The sequence below is a fragment of the Lygodium microphyllum genome, chromosome 2, assembly GCF_053477565.2.
Source record: "Lygodium microphyllum isolate KBCC chromosome 2, Lygodium_microphyllum_v1.1.10, whole genome shotgun sequence".
In the NCBI taxonomy this organism is placed as follows: domain Eukaryota; kingdom Viridiplantae; phylum Streptophyta; class Polypodiopsida; order Schizaeales; family Lygodiaceae; genus Lygodium; species Lygodium microphyllum.
Genome location: NC_141136.1, coordinates 131316888 through 131334822, shown reverse-complemented (window position 1 = coordinate 131334822; position 17935 = coordinate 131316888).

Genomic DNA, 17935 nt, shown 5'->3' with positions numbered 1-17935 from the left:
AGCTTCTCATGAAGTGACTATTAGATAACACATCCGCAGAGCAGAGTGCAACAGAACTTGTGACCTCATTATTCATAGGGCTAGGAATCAACCAAGGCTCTAAGAGCCAATCGAAAATCCCACCAGTTGTGAAGCAGTTAGACAAGTACTGGTCATACAGCTTCGTAGAGCAATTCGATCAGGTTTGCGAGACCAACGGCCTCGCCGATCTCACCTAGTGCTCGCAAGCCTTCGGCCTATGCTTAAGCGATAAGGGAAGGATTTGGTACACTAGCTTAGATGCAGCATAATGTAACAATTTCAACCATCTCAAGAACCACTTCATTAAGAGATTCTCAAAGAGTGGGTACTTAGACAATCTGATAGTATGGCTCATGAATGTGAAGCAGAGAGAGAAGGAAGATATTAGGGATTATGTGACCCATGTGAGGAGTCTCTTTAAGAGAATCCCAATAAATGAACGACCCACGAAAAGAGTGCCGTCCACGGTCTTTATCAATGGAATACGCAATGAAGAGCTCTACAAGGCCTTGGTAGGCAACTTAAGCTTGTAGTGAGATGACCTAAAACTAGGGTCTTTGAAGAGGCCATAAGAGTGGATGACCAGCTCAAGGAGAGGAGCTTGAGGAGCTCAAGCCGCGATGAGACTAGCTCTACAAACCTTGGAAATGGCAATGACATCATCCTGTGAACAGCCAATTCCAAGTAGCCAAGATAAGGGAAAGAGTACTAGCCAAAACTAGGAGCTAGTGGAAATAAAGATGAAGCTAGCAAGACTACAAGAGACGATGAGGAGACATATGCGCCCACACGTCCAATGCGTGTATTGTGGTGAAAACCACCATCCAGCTGGACGGTGGCGAAAACCACCATCCAGCTAAGTGTCAGGACCCTAGCTCCTAACCATGCGCCAATCGCAGTAGGTTCTGGCCATGATGTCATGCATTGCAGATTGCCAAGGAGACTCCCATACTCGCAACCTTACAATTAGCCTTACCTAGGAAATAGGCCACCAAATTTCTTTGAGAGGGAAGCCCCGTTGGCTCTCTCAGCATCTAATGACGCTAAACTAGCCATTCCTAGGGTGGAGATAAATCCCACATGCATACCTCAGCCACCCATACTTTTGTAACCCATCCACCGAGCGAAACTCTAGTCCACTATGTGGAGGAGCTGAATGATGATGAGCCCTATGTGAAACCTTACGTCTCGTATGACAAAGAGGAAAATCCAATCCTCATGGATTATTGACCACTATCGGATGGCACTAGGTAGAGATAGAGGCAGATGCTTAGGAGGACAGACCCAAGTGCCCATGGACATGCGATCACCCACGACACATCTCCTCACGTTGCCCTAAAAGGGAACAAGCCAATAGAGAAAATGCTGATCTTAGATGCACTGAGTGTGGAATCACACATCTCTTTGTTGATTGCCTTAGATGAAAACCATCCTCTAGTTTGATAATTGTGCCATTAGTCCCATTGGGGTTGTTTGGTGTCTAAACACTCGATGGTGAGGCCACAACCATCCCGTTGCTGCAAAGGTCACACTTAAAATCGAGAGTGCCATAACACTCGATGTCTAAACACTCGATGTTGAGGCCACAACCATCCCGTTGCATGTCATGACCCGAGCACAAATAAAGCAGGCCGGCATATCACTGTTGTCAAGGTCTAGCAACTTAGACGTAGCCTCAATCGGAAAGAAAAGTCGTAGGTGAAGAAAAAAGAAAACCGATGCAAAGGTCACACTTAAAATCGAGAGTGCCACAACACTGCGTGTTGGAAAGAAGGTCACAAATGTAGAGGTAGAGACATCTGCTCCAAAGACTGCTAAGAAGGGGAGTGCTAAGGTAGGGGAGTACCCCAACCCGAAGCGCTAACTAGAAGCCATAGAAAAAGTGAAGGAGTGGGTGAAAGAAACTGAGGAATATCTAAAGGACGTTAAGCCCATCTTGGAGGACGAGATCCATGATCTCTTGGTGTAAGCATACTAGTTTTGCCTCCATGACCAAAATCGAGAGACGCAGCTACACCACAAGCAGTGCCGCTTAGCATTATGGGCCAGCAAACTAGTTAAGGCCATTGACCAAGGAGCGCAGGACTAGGAGAAAAGCAAGAAAATAGCAATCTTCTTACACTGCTAATGACCACCCCAGTGACTCTGAGCTTAGAAGATCTGCTTAGGCAGCATCCAACACTATGGTAAGAACTGAAGCAGTGGGTAGAAGGATCGATAGAGTAGGCTGCAATTGACTTACACGAGCATGACATAGTAACACAGATACCAAGTCTGACGCTGCACTCAGTGCCCAAGTCCTTGTATGTTAATGCTTTCTGGGAAGGCACCGAAATGCATGCAATCTTATTGGTCCTAGCTCTAGGTGATACCACAAAAAAGGGAATCATAGGCACAGGGGCAGGAGTCAATGTGGCTAGCCACGCAGTGCTCCATGCTTGGGATAACCCGCCTGTCAAGAATGATAGATTTAATGTCATATTGGCTAACGGAATGAAAGTAAAGCCATTTGGAGTACTAAAGAATTGGCCATTGAAGAATGTGGGAGTCTAGTTCTTCGTAAACTTCATAGTCATGAAAGGAGTGGAATATGACATCTTGTTAGGCCGACCCTGGATGTGCAATGCATGAGTCATAGAAGACTAGGGCAACGGTCTAATCTTCCTAGGCAATCAGATGGAAGCGGTAAGGATAGAGATGGATACTTGGAAGACTACACAAGTCGACTTAGATGCCATCCCAGCCATGTTGAAGGGTGATACGCAAGTTAGAAAATCATATGGGCCGCTCACCAAGTATATCCCTTGTCCTAAGGATGAGAGAGATTGGATACACATGCTAGCTACGATCGATTTGTCATCCTCAGATAATGAGGAGTATGAGCAAGCCGCTAAGGCAATTGATAAGCCTCCTAACACACCTCAGTACCAGTCTACATGATGGCTGGGAGCTCGCATAGACAACCCAACCCTATCATATTCCACATACCAAACAACAAACGAGAAATCCTTGAGATCTTAGAGCATCTTATGAACAAGCTAGATGGCAATCTAGCAGCCAATCTCAAGCCTATCAAGGATCTCTTGGATGAACCCAAGTGGCAATGGTGGACTAAGGTGCACGACTTGAACTTAAACTACAATTGAGCCTTAGTCATCAATGAAAAGGAAATGTCGTATCAAGACTTAGGAGATGATGAGTAGTCAGATGAGGATAGTTCTAACGATGAATACGAGGACTGCTACTTCGTCAGTGACGAGAGCAAAGAAGTAGTTGATACAATAGAGTACAACATGGAGGGACACGTAATTGAGCAAATATGGGCAGACTCTAAACCTCAAAAGAAAAACACTTTTAGAATCAAGAGAGGAGTCATGCACATGGATTGCGATCACACGTGGCTGGAGCATATAGAAGCAATTGAATATGAGCAAGTAGGCATGGTCCAACCAAGTGCTACATCATTATTCTCAGGACAGACTCACCCTCTGAGCTACGACCACCAGGAGAGACTCCCTTTTCTAGCGAAGATGGAGAGTTTGATTTTGAGTCGCAAGTAAGCTCAGATAGTGATCCTGAAATACCTTGACCGCCTAAGATCAGATGTACCAAAGGAGACTTACCAGTCCACATAAGGCACTAAAGGTTGAAGGAAGAATGAAAAAAATAGCCTAAGGAACTGCAAGCTAAGAAGCAAAGAAAGCCGTAATACCTACCAAAATGATTCACAAAGTTTAAAAAAGCTTGGTGGTAACCCGTGCAGACTTCACTCACATGAGGGTTACTACCAATTGATATGGGCACTCTCCATGAGTGGGGGGACCCTCCCTTACTTGGCGCAGTGATCCATGTGGACTTCATAGCACATAGGGGTTGCTACAATGTGATACGGGCTCCATCCGCAGGAGGAAGGGGCCTCCCTTACTTGGTTGCGACTCCTGTGCGGGCTTCACAATATACAAGGGTCGATACCAAGTGATACATGCTTTGTTCACAAGTAGGAGAGCCTTGCCTTACTTGATGGTGATCCATGCAAGCTTCACAGCACATGAGGTTCACTTTCAAGAAATACAAGCTCTCTTAACAAGAGGGAGGCATCTCCCTCACTAGTGATCCATGTAGGCTTCACTGGATATAGAAGAATCGCTAGCAAGTGATATGGGCTCTCTCCACAAGAGGAAGGGGCCTCCTTTGCATATGGTGGTGACCCATGCAAGCTTCATACTACATGAGGGCTAGCTCGGGGTGGTTCACCCCACACCAAAGTCATCAAAGAGTGATATGATGACCCTTTTGATCACCTATAGAAATTCCAACCCTTACTATCCTCAAGTACATGGCTAGACAGAGGCTACAAACAAAGTTTTCATTAGCATCTTGATAAATACCATCTCAATAGCATGCTTAGATTGTATTAACCCCAATGCAAAGAAATTTAAAAAGATACAGGGCAAAGTGGAAAAAGGTGGCCCCACTAAAGAAATAGGAGGGAAAAAGGTCAAAAGTGCAAGGACAACCTTGAAAGTTCAAGGCAAGCACAAAACAGGAAAGGAGTATTTTAAATGCAAAGACGCACCCTAAATTTTTGTAAGAGAGCGCCAAATTCCCTCCTTCCTACGCAATTTGTAAATGTAGATGGGCATGGGAAAAGGCACAATGTAAATAGGAAGGGAATAGTAAAAGAGGACGTAGGCTAAAACGGTCGGTCATGTAAAAAAGGGATGGGTGCCCAAAGGAGATTAGGGTTTGTATAAAAGAAAGTAAATGAAGAAGCTCATTCTTGTGTGTGGCCAAAACTAGCTCTCCTCCTCCTCCTCCTCCTCCTCCTCCTCCTCTTCTTCTTCTTTCTTGCTTGTGCTTAAGCATGAGAGAGGGAGTGTGAGGGAGTGAGGGAGTGAGTGTGTGAGGGTGAGGGACTAGGGTGGAGAAGCTCTCCATATTCTCCTCTCTTGTCTCACACACGTGGCAATGGAGCATGGAGGTTGGAGCTTAAGGATTGAGCTTGCTTGATCTTGCACATTAAATCATGGAGCTACCAGAGTGCTTGAAGGAGGAGGTAACTCAATCAAGCATGGAGGTAAGCTCATTATAATTATATGTGTAAGAGCACGTATGACTATATGAGAGGTAGACATTGTGCTTGGCTTGAAACACTTGAAATGTGGTCCATGAGTCTTGGTAGTTGAGTGAGAGCTCTCAGATTTTGGTTTCATTGTCGGGACCAATGGATTTAAGCTTTGATTACTTGTGCACTCTGAATCAAGCATTGTAGTAGGGTTTACCTTGAACTGATGCTTGAGATAGGTAGGAAGCGAGGGAGTTGAATAGGTATTTAATCTCCTTTGCAAGTTTTTTTTTTTGGTTTTTGATTTTAGATAAGTAGGTTGGATTAGTGTAAGTGGTTGCTTGTGATTTGGATGCATTTAGGTAAGGAAAAAATAAGGAAAACAAAATAGCAAGCCCAAAACAAGGAAAAAAGAGGAAAAAGATGGCTTCAAGGCATTAAGATGTCAAAGAGAGAGAAGGGGGAGGTAAAAGACTAATCAAAGAGGGGTTTAAGAAGCCATGAGGGCAAGAGAAGAGCTCATTTGTCATTTCTAAGTTGAGGGAGAGAGCTTCACACACACACACACACACACACACACACACACACACACACAGAGCTACAGGACTGGAAACCATTTCGTGCTTGGCGATCTTTACCATAGTTCCTTCAAGCCCCGCAGGTAAGTTCTAAGGATGCCTTTGTGTTGGATAATTGCTCCTAGGGTTATAATTGAGAGATTGATCAAGGCACGTGTGAGATTTGTGACCGTTCTTAACTTTCAATGTTGTAGTCGGATGGAGTCACAATCCTCTGAGTCCCACTACTGCTTAGATAATCCGAGTCCTTAATCCGCTTGGATAAACCATATCAATCCAAGTCATAGGCTCAGACTTAGACAAGACACTCGGCCCTCAGATGGCCTCAGATGGCCAAAATTTGGACTCCAAAAATAGTTTGCTCAAACACGCAAACATTCATGGCTCAAACAATCAAGCACCCATTCACTCGGGCCACTCAGACTCAAATGGTTTAAGTTAGTCACTTGGACATTGTCACTTGGACAAACTATGCCGAATCTAAATTCTGGAGAATTAGACCCACCCCAAGATAGGATGAGCCTAAGCCCAAGGTAGACGACACCCCCATAGGCCTCCAGATGCATAGAATGGCTGATAGGCCCCCCAAACTCACAAATCACAACCTAATGGTCAAGAAAATGACTATGGTCATTAACCGTTAGCAATCGCTTGCATTGATATAGACCCAAACTAACTTATCAAACTTACTACCCCTCATACCACACATCTACAATGCCGTAGAGACCAGAATGAACCAATTAAAGTGGCCATCACCTGCAAGAAAGAATTAAAAAAAGTGTGTGCTACACTGTATTGTTTTCATTGAAGTTTCACACTATATCAATTAAACATTTGACGTGCACCAAGAAAGCTGAAAGCCTGATTTCATGCAATACATTGAGGAGCATCCCACTAGTATTTGAGTGCCCATAATATTGAGAATTGTTTTGAATAACAAGGAATTCATAAAGATAAGATAAGCTAAACAAATCTACTAGTAGGAGGAGACCCCCAAACATCGAATAATGGACAAGGACACCAATCACCGAATACTGGGAGACTTGAATCGTTGAGCCACTTAGTGAGCAACAACGATGTGCACGATTAGGGATGCAACTCTACCCAACTTGATCAATCTGATCAACACCCTAGTTACTCAAGAAATAGGTAACATGCCAAGAACCAGCACCAACCCTGAAAATGATGAGCTTGACTTGGGAGAATTCTCGATCGACATCCTGCAAATGATAACTCGTATGACTTGCAAACTAAAATGGAACATCATGGTAGACCAGTCGAGGATACCATAGCCAATCTTGAGGAAGAGAAAAAGTTGGAGAGGAAAGCATTGCAGGGCCGGCATAGTTGCCAACAACCACAAGCAACAAGCTCAAAAATTGAGGCAAGACATAGAAATGAGTGAAGTCCAACACATCTTAGCACTTGCCAATCAAAATAGGATATGACCAAATGCTGAGAGGGAGAGAGCACTAGAGACTGATATTATGTTTTGAGCAAGCTTCTCACAAAGTGACTCTTAGACAACATAGCTGTAGAGCAAAGGGAGCAGCCCTGACAACTTCATTGCTTTCAAGACTGGGAAGCACCTCAATTTCTAAGAGCCAGATCAAGATACATGTGGTTGCTAAGAAACTTGAGAAGTATCAGCTTGATAACGACTCCTATAGCATTGTGGAGCAATTCAAGCAAGTATGGCGAACGACCTCACAAACCTTTTTCTCAATGTGCATAAGCTTTTGGACTTTGCCTAGGAGACAAAGGATGGATGTGGTACACTAGCCTAGGCAATGCCGAACACAATAACTTCAATAAACTCAAGAGTCTCTTAATCAAGAGATTCTCTAAGGCAGGATACTCTGACAACCTCATCGTCAAGATGATGAATGTTACTCAAAAGGACAAGGAGGATATCCGAGACTACGTGACCCATGTGCGAAGTCTCTTTAAGAGAATCCCAACTATAGAGTGACCTAGGGATCAAGCAGTATCCACTGTGTTCATAAGCAGATCCAAAGCAAAGAGCTTTACAAGGCCTTGGTGAGCAACTCAAACCTGCAAAGGGACATGCTAGCTAGGTTCTTCAAAGAAGCCATATGAGTGGGTGACCTTCTCAAGGAGAGAAGCTCAAGACCCACAAACCAAGACAACACTGCCTCTAGAATCTCAGAAAGAGCTATGATCGTTATTAGTGAAAGATCTAGCCAGAGCACCCAAGACAAGGGAAAAAGTGTGGACAAGAATCGGGAATTGGCAGACATAAAGTTAGAGTTATCTAGGCTTCAATAGATAATGAGAAAGCCCACACGACCTCACGTGCAATGCATGCATTACGGAGCAAACCACTTTTCGGCTGAGTGCATGGATCCTAGATCCAAACCCTTGTGCCAATTGTAGTATATTTGGTCATGATGCAATGCATTGCCGACTATCGAGGCAATTACCATACTCACAGCCATGCAATCAACCTTACTATCTAGGGAATAGACTGCCATATTTTGGAAGGGGAGCTCCACTAGCTCTTCCAGCACCCAATGATTCAAAGCTAGCTATCCCTAGAATGGATATCAACCCCACAGGGATACCTAGACCACATGGACCCATTGTGACCCATCCACCAAGCAATGCTCTGATACATTACATAGAGGAGACAAATGAGGACAAAGCATAGGTGGACCTTACATCTCGTACGACAAAGATAGCAATTCCATCTTGATAGATTTCAGACTAGTGCTAGTGATGGTGTTGGGTAGGGGGGAAGAGGTAGAGATTTAAGAGGGCAGGATCAAGAACCCATCGCATGCTAGACTTGCGGTCACCCAAGGCACATCTCATCTCTCAATGCCCCAACAGGAAGCAAGCCAATCAAGACAAGGCCTACCTGAGATGCGGTGAGTGTGGGATCACACACTTGTACGCCGACGAGTGCCCTAGGTAGAAACCTTCCACTAGTTTGGCTATCATGCCATCCATACCATTGAGCCTATTCGGAGTTGAGACACTTGATGGTCGAGCCATGCCAATTCTATTGAATGTCATGACCTGAGCACAAGCAAAGCATGTCAGTATTTCATTACCTGGACTTAGTAACCTCGACACAGCTTCAATAGGGAAGAAAAGCCATAAAATAAGGAGAAAGAGGGTTGAGAAAAATATTATGCTTAAAATAGATAGTGCCACCACATTATCAAATGGAAAGCAAGTCATAAACGCAGAACCAGAAACATATGCTCCTAAGACAGTAGAAAAGGGAAGTGCCAAGATTGGAGAATATCCCAATCCAAGGCACCAATTAGAAGTGGTTGATAAGGTCAAGGATTGGGTGAGAGAAGCCCAAGTACACTGGGATGATGTAGAACCCATTATCGAAGATGAGATCGATGAGCTCTCTAGCATGAGCACACCAGCCATGCCTACTCGGTTAAGATCAAGAGACACATATACACCCCACATATCACTACATAGATAGAGAGCCTAGATGCCACAGGTAGGCAAATTGCCCCAAGGTCATTGGCAAAATAGTGTAGAGCCTAATGAAAAGCAGGTAGTTGGGAACTTGCTCCTCACGATGTTGATATTAACTCGTGTGACTTTGCCTTTGGGACAACTCCTTAGGTAGAATCCAACCTTATAGCAAGTGTTGAAGCAATGGATAGAAAGACCAAGTGAGCTTGGAGGGATCGACTTGCTTGACTATGATGCAGCCATGCAGATACCTAGCTTGACCCTAAACTCAGTGCCTAAGTCCTTATACGTGAATACTTTTTGGAAAGGCACAAAAATATATGCACTCCTACCTGTCATAGCATTAGGAGATGCCACAAGGAAGGGAATCATAGATACACTACCAAGGTTAGTGTGCTTAGCCATACAAACCTGCAAGCTTGGGATAATCCACCTGTGGAGACCGCGAGGTTTAACGTCACACTAGCTAATGGAATGAAGGTCAAAGTGTTTGGAGTGCTAAAAGATTAGCCCTTGAAGATAGCGAGAGTCTAGTTCTCAATGAACTTCATAGTCATGAAGGGAGTGGACTATGACATCCTGCTAGGCTGACCCTAGATGCGCAACATATGAGTGATAGAAGATTGGGACAATGGTCTCATATTCTTGGGCAATAGATTGAAGGCTGTAAGAGTCAAGATGGATACTTGGAAGACCACGCCAATTGATCTAGATATGCCAACTTCACTATCTTGAAAGGAGATTCACAAGTTAGGGATTCTTACGAGCCACTAACGAAGTATATCCCTTGCCTCGAGGATGAGCGGGATTGGATACGTGTGCTAGCCACCATCAATCTACTATTCTTAGATGATGAAGAGGATGATACGTAGGCTTCAAGGACAGCTAGTGAGTCGCATAAAGCCACAACATCTTAGCTGGCGAAGGGTAAGACCCCGCCATCAATACCACTTTGCATGGTGGCCAAGAGCTCTAGCAGGCAACCAACACATGTTCCTTTCCACATTCTGTCTAGTGAAGTGGCAGTGGACCAAACTGCACAACATGAACCTAATGTATAATTGGGCATTGATCACACAGATGAGAAGAGGACTGAAAACAGAAACCTAGGAGATAATGAGCAGTCAGAAGGTAACAATTTTGACAATGAGTATGAAGATTGCTACTCTACAAATTAGAAAAGTGAGAAAGAGGCCAAGACAGTAGAGTATGACACGAATGACCGAGTGATTAAACAAATATGAGTAGACTCCAAGCCACGGAAAGCTAATATCTTTAGGATCAAAAGAGGAGTCTTCAGAGCAGAATGTGACTATCATACTTGGTTGGGTCACCTAGAAGTAATAGGCTATGAGTAAGTCATTAGGGCCATAAATGTTTCAAAAATGGCACTTGTAAGAAAATGATTAAGTTGCTAATTAGTTGAGGTTTTATAAGAATGAACCTTTCAAATTTGGCCATTCAGACGTGATTAATGAGAAAATATATTATTCATTTAAGAGGTCATCCATTAAATGCCTAAGGACATTAACTCATGTCAGGGGTCACTTTTCGGCCATTATTCTTTCTTTTCAAATGGTTACATATTCTGCCATCACATTTTCCACCAAAATTAGGCTTTTTTTTTCATCTACATTCATTTGAACCATCATTCTCTCCTCTTCTCTTTGTTTCTTAGTTCTTAAAGAAGATTTTACTTTGCCGTAAAAATTCTCACCAAAATCATGTCCGATTCTTACCAGCAGTTTGCATTGGTCTCCCTTCGTCTCCTTTCACAAAATCTTGAGAAGGTGATCAAGAGTCAAAAGAGTCTCTACACAGAAGACCAATACCACTTAATTGTTGATTTGAGCTATAAAGATATGGTCGTCCATGGATCTGAAACAAGATCAACTTGTCTGTTTTTAGCAGACCCAACTAGGTTGGGACATCCAAGCCACATCTTTACTTTGTTCCCTAAGACATCCATTATGTAAGATTTTGTTTCAACCAAATCCAAGCTTTTTCTTTCATCTCTTCAATTTGATTCATAAGATAATGGTTAAAAGAGTCCATGGTGTTGATTCAAATTGGTAGGGATAGATATATTAAGTATGAACCTCAAGCTAATAGAATAGAAAGTGAAAATTTTCACCTTGATCTTGGCACTTTAAAATAGAATATCTTCATTATACATTGTTGTAATATCAACTTTTTAGCAAGCACTAATGAATAAGACAAGGATAATATATTATAATTAGAAGAAAGGAAGTACTTTGATTTCTGGGAGACAAAAACATTTACCTAGTAATAGATTAAAAATGTTTATGATTTAATTTTAAGTCTATTAAAATATAAAAGACATTAACCTAGTAATAGATAAAAGTATTAGTGATATTGTGTATCATATCAACTTTAGGACTAAGAGGATTTTATGTGTGTAGGATGCTTCAAAGAATATGAAGGATACACCTTTTTACTTGATATTGACTATTGGGAGTCTTTTTCTCATCATATCCTCAACTGTGATTCTTAATAGCACTATATTGGGTTTCAATATTCTTAATTGTGATTCTTAATAGCACTATCAGATTTTAATGCCTAAATGGTGGCATGATGTCATGGGATGATACTACTCATGCTATAATATCTTGACAAATCTCTTAAGCTCTCTTCCCTTGATTTGTAGGAAGAAATAGAAAGGAATTGACTCTATTTCTTTCTCTTAGAACTCTGATTCTAATGCAAACTAATTTTATAATTGAAAGCATCACTACATTATTAATACATTATCCTTGTATATCTTTCTTCAAATGTAATATATCTCACTTTCACAAAAAATGACTATCAAAATAATCCTTGTGATTATAGATCACCTTTACTCTATAGCATTCATCATCTTATTTATTTTTTAAAAATAGTTTAAAGAGTATTATATAATGTTATACAAAGTCCTCTACATGAAATAACATGAACTTTTGACAAGTCAATAGAGTTAGATAAATAAATTATTAGTGGAGTCATTCATATAATAATATAAATCAATGGAGTTGAATAAATAAGTCATTAGTAGTCAAATTCTTACATGAAATCCATGATAATAGATATAATTATTCGATATCTCTTCAATTTTTTCTATAGCTCAAAATGATAGAATATATTATTTAGTAAAGATAAACTATATTCCATAACTCTTCAAAAAGATACTCTCTCTAAAATAAAATATTTTAGTAGATTGATGGAATGATTAGGAAATAAATTATTAAAAATATATAACTATTCAATATCTCTTATATATTTTTAAAGCTCCTAAAGAAGATAAAATTTCTATAGTAGATATATACTAATGCAATATCTATTCAAAAATATAATCTCTATTGGATCCAATTCATGTAATGATAGGTAGAAAAAAAAAAAAAGAATAGCCCAAAAATTTTTAAGCTTTAGGATAATGGTCACATATGACTCTGTAATAATACTATGATATTTATTTCTAGTAAGACCTTACACCTGTAAAAAAATATTTATTTTTTTTAAATAAAAGTATTAGGCTCTAAAAATTTTTAAATTTTTTTAAAGAATATATTGAGCTCATTTTCTATTTTAAAACTATTTTTAACCAAAAAAGGAGAAGGGGATCCTCATTATGCTAGAGGGGATAAGGGATCTGAGTGTAAATGGTCTTAAGGGAAAGGGAAAACCCTAACCCCAAAAAAACACAAAAAAATCATCACAAAAAATAGACCATCATGATATGGTGCGAATAGGGGGATTGTGGGTCATCACGCAACCCTTCACGCTATATCATGATGCCTTATTTTTTTGGTGATTTTTTTTTGTGCTTTTTTGGAGATAGGGTTTCCCCTTCACCTCAAGACCATTCACGCTCAACTCCCCTTATCCTCTCTAGCATAAGGAGGGTTCACATGCATACACTCTCAATACCCCCCCTCAATGCCAAGTGGCATTAGATCACAAAGCATGACAATATGCTTCCCCTTAATCCACAATAAGATGCATTTATAAATCAAGCTACAATAAGATTCAATACATATTCAAAAAGATAGTCTCTTTTGGATCCAAATTATGTAATGATATGTTTTTTAAAAAAAGCAATAGAGTAGCCCAAAAATTTATAAGCTTTAGGATAATGGTCACTTGTGACTCTTTGATAATGTTATGATCTTTATTTTTAGTAAGACCTCACACCTATAAAAAAAATTCTATAAAAAATTTCATAAAAGTATTAAGCTTTGAAAAAAATAAAAAATTTAAAGAAATTTTAGATCTTGTTTGCTATTTTAGAACTATTTTAAGCAAAAAATACATTTAAATGATTTTTAAAAAAAAACTCACCCAAAAATAGATCAAAAAGTATTTAAAAATCACTCAAAATAGCTATTTTTGGGTGATTTTTAAATGATTTTTGGTTATTTAAGGTATTTTTTGCTTAAAATGGTTTATGCGACAGTCATTGAAAAAACATATGCCCTCACCCTCTAGGGTTTCAAGTTCTACATTACATTTCAGCTGATGATGCAAACTCTAAAAGGTCCTAGCCTCGAAAACTTCATTTTTTGCTTATGGCCTTTGACTGAGTACAACAATACTAAGTCGCCTTGTTTGAAATCTCGTTGTTTGACATGCTTGTCAAACCAACTCTTGTGTTGTGCCTTCTCACGTATCACCACATAGGTGGCTAGATGTCGAGTCTCCGATAAGAGTTCTAGCTCGATTAGGCTCTTTTTCCATGCCTCCTTTCTGTCCCGTCTCTCTTTAAGAGCTATTAGTAAAGCTTTAAACAAAGAACTCTACGTGTAGAATTGCTTCACTTCCATAGGTCAACCTGAAGGGAGTCTGTCCTACAACCATTTTATAGGCTGTTTGGTAGGCCCATAAGGCTGCCATTAGTTTGTTATCCCAGTCTTTGTGTGAGGCAAAGACCACTTTGGTTAGGATGTTCAATAAGTTTTTATTAGTAGACTCAACCTGGCCATTTACATTAGGATAGTAAGGTGAGGATTTTCAATAGATGATCAGGAAGTTGGATAAGAGGTGAGTGATCACTTCATTGATGAAGTGCGTGCCTTGATCACTAACCAATTCAATGGGACAACCAAATCATGAGATCACTTGCTTCCATAGGAACTTAGCTATGGTCCTAGCATAAATCATTTTTTCTCATGGCTCGTGCTTCCACCCATTTTGTGAGATAATCACTGGCAATAATGATGTACTTGGTCTGTGAGTATTGTAATACAAGACTAATAGACCCAATGAAGTCAATCCCCCACTTCTCCAATGGTTGTCTTGCAATGATTAAACTTAACTCCATTTTGTCCTTGTAGTGAATAAGTATCTTGGTCCGTTGGCACTCGTCATAGTGCTTGACAAATTGTGCTGCATCTCAAAAAAAAGTAGGCCACAACAATTGAGACTATAGCACCTTGCGGGTTGTCATGTCTCCACTGAAATGTCCTCTTGCAATCCTGACATGTGCCTCTACAAGTAAATTATGCATTCCATTCTTGCACATACATCTTCGTAGAAACCATCTTTCCCTAGCCTATAGAGTTGGCCTGCTATCAGTTGATAGGGTTGTATTTTAAGGATGAGTCACCTAAGTTTGGCTTTTTTTATGGGTCTTTCAAGCAATCCGTGTTTAAACCCTTGGACTATGTCATCTGTCCAATATGGCATCAATTCAGCTCTAAACAAATCTCGTTCACTTGACAGGTTAAACAGATGTGCGTCTGTTTGTAATGCCATGTCCACAATGGCTTCTCCAGTGGATATGCGAGACATATGGTCAACCATGTAATGTTGCTTCCCTTTGCGTACAACCACGGAGAAGTCAAATTCTAAAAGTAGAAGTAACCATCAAGTAATGTGTCCTGTAGCACAAGGTTTATTAACAAGATAAAGCAAGGCTTAATGGTCAACAAAGAAGGTAAAAGGCATAGCCAAAAGATAATGCCAAATTTTCTTTATAGCAAACACCATGGCTAAACCCTCTCTCTCTATCGTTGAATAGTCAATTTCTGTATCTTTGAGTTGTCTGCTAACAAAGCTCACTGGATAGTCTAGATTGTGTTCACCGGGCTGGCACAACTTAGCTCCCACAATAAACTTCGAAGCATCATTGTGAACGTGGAATGTTATGGTCCAGTTAGGGGCTCGTAGGATTGGTGTTGTGGTTAGAGCCTCCTTCAATTCCTCATATGTGTATTGGCATTTCTTGGTCCATTCGAATATTATCAATAACTTATATAGAGGTCTAGCAATCAATGCATAGCTCACTACAAATCTCCAATAATACCCTGTCATATGACCTAGGACGCACTGAACTCCCTTGTAACCAAATGGTGGTGGTAGATCGACAATAACCCTGACTTTCGAAAAGTCTATGGCAATGCCATTCTTTGATACCACGTGCCTTAAGATGCATCCATGCTTTACCCAGAACTAGCACTTCAAGGGGCTCAACAAGATGGTACAATGTTCAAAGACTACTTGGAGTTTGTCTAGGTGTTCCTTCCGATTAGAGTGAACACACAGATCATCAATGGATACTTCTAACTCTTTCCTAAGCATATCTTTGAATATGGCACACATGAGTCTTTGGAATGTAGTTGGTACGTTTGTCAACCCAAAGGGCATGACTATGTAGGCAAAGATCCCACCACTCAGTGGCAAATGCAATCTTGTGCCTATCATTAGGATGCACATGCACCTGATTGTACCCTAAGAAGCCGTCCAGAAAATTGTAGCCCTCTTTACTAGAGCTACTCACTCGAGTATATGCTCAGTGTATGGTAATGGATAATTGTCTCTCTTAGTAGTAGCATTGACTTTCTTGTAGTTGATACACACTCTGATCTTTTCGTTTTTCTTCAATACAATCACAATGGGTAAGACCCAGTCCGTGTGCTCAATCTTAAACGAATCTTGCTCTCAATATTTTATCGATTTTCTCTTTGACTATGTGAGCGTGCTTGGAATTCATAGGATATAGTCGTTGCTTGACCGGCATTGCATCGGGAGTCATGGGTATAATATGAGTCACTACACTCGAATCTACCCCTTTTAGCTCACTGAGGGACCAAGCAAAGACGTCTATATAGTCCCATAAGAGAGCAATGAGACTTGCTTCCTCTTCCTCATCAGCTATAAAGACAAGTCGAGGCGTCTGCCCTTCCTTAGCTAGATTAACCTCCTTAACTTTTGTTGGCCCTTCTATTGATTCACTTGCTTACCCTTGTCATTTGGCTCCTAGCAAGATCACTACCCTATCACCAAGAGAGGCATCTCTCTCTTGCGCAGAGAGCCCATATCACTTGGTAACAATATCGAGACCAAAAATGGGTGTGACATTGGTGTTAAGGCTTTAGATGGGCATCTATGATCAACTAAAATACCCCATGGTCTTGCAACAACTAGAAGCGTCTGGAGGCTACACACAATGATCTAACTTAGATACGCATTTGTACCATTCATAGTCCAACGAATGCCTTCCCAACTCCTCACAGGGAGTACCCAAACATAATGGTACCTAGCACCTCGTAGCACTACATAGGGAGCACCCTCAGCTGATTGTCATGGCCCCCCTACTACTATGGCTCTCCTATACCTCAAGGATTGACCCCGAAATGCGCCATTCAAACATATAAAATACATTATACATAGTCCTCTTTTATCATCGATCACTCCAGGAGATAGTTTGTATCCTCACTTTATTAGTCCCTAAAGAAACAAATGTACTAACCCTACAACTTGGGACTTCTTACACTCTCAACGTGGGTCAACATTTATGAGACCACATGCTATGCAATCCAGAAAATTGATACTCATTTGATACCATGGATATGGAATGCAATGCAAATGTGAATGTCCACAAGTGCATAAACAATTTATTTAATCAAATCAACAAGGTGGATGTGCACAACCAAATCTTTTCGTGATTTTCATACTACTAGTGTACTTGTGGCATTGCATAGGGACAACACCAAGTATACTTGTGCTAGTGAATCCTTTAAATTTTAAAATAAATGCACCTTATGTGCAAAATGTAACGGATAAATAAAATTTAAAACCACAATCAACACTCATAAATCCCCCTCTCTCCCTACCATTTAATGTTATGCTTGTGGTGGTAAGTGTAGAGAATGTTTTCATGTCATTTTCTCATCCGAAAAGTAATAAGTTACGCACTTTAATATGAAAATGGGGCTAATCTGAGGCTAAACATGATGCCTTAGGCCCACCATCCATAAATATATTTATAATTTTTTGGTACATAAAAACTATTTTTCATTTAAAATATATTTGTCTTGATTTATTTATTAATAATTTTTTATTTTCTCATTTTTTGATTCAGTTTGATTAGGATTACTAAGATTCACCATTATCTTTCATTTCACCCGACAAGAACATGACTTTTCTCAATCCAAAACAGAAAAGCCTCTTATTTTTTCATTTAAATATCGTATTTCAAACTTTAAATGATTAGTAACAATCACTTTTAATTATAGGTTCTACATATTATTAATTGTAGCCCTCAAAGACATGTCAAATAAGGTTCATTCAAATTTTCATCCCATATGCACTTCATTTGGATCATAAATTGTTAAAAAGAAGTAAATTTTCTTCATAAAATAGACATATCGCTAAATTGCATGTTTCAAATCACAAAAATTGAATGTGTGGACATCCATTAGACCCGCCACCATCAATCTCCACAAAGCACTTGATATCACTTCTCAACATCCTCTTACTCATGTGTCAACAATCTGATGCATGCCGGACAACATTCTTCATCATGTTGGTC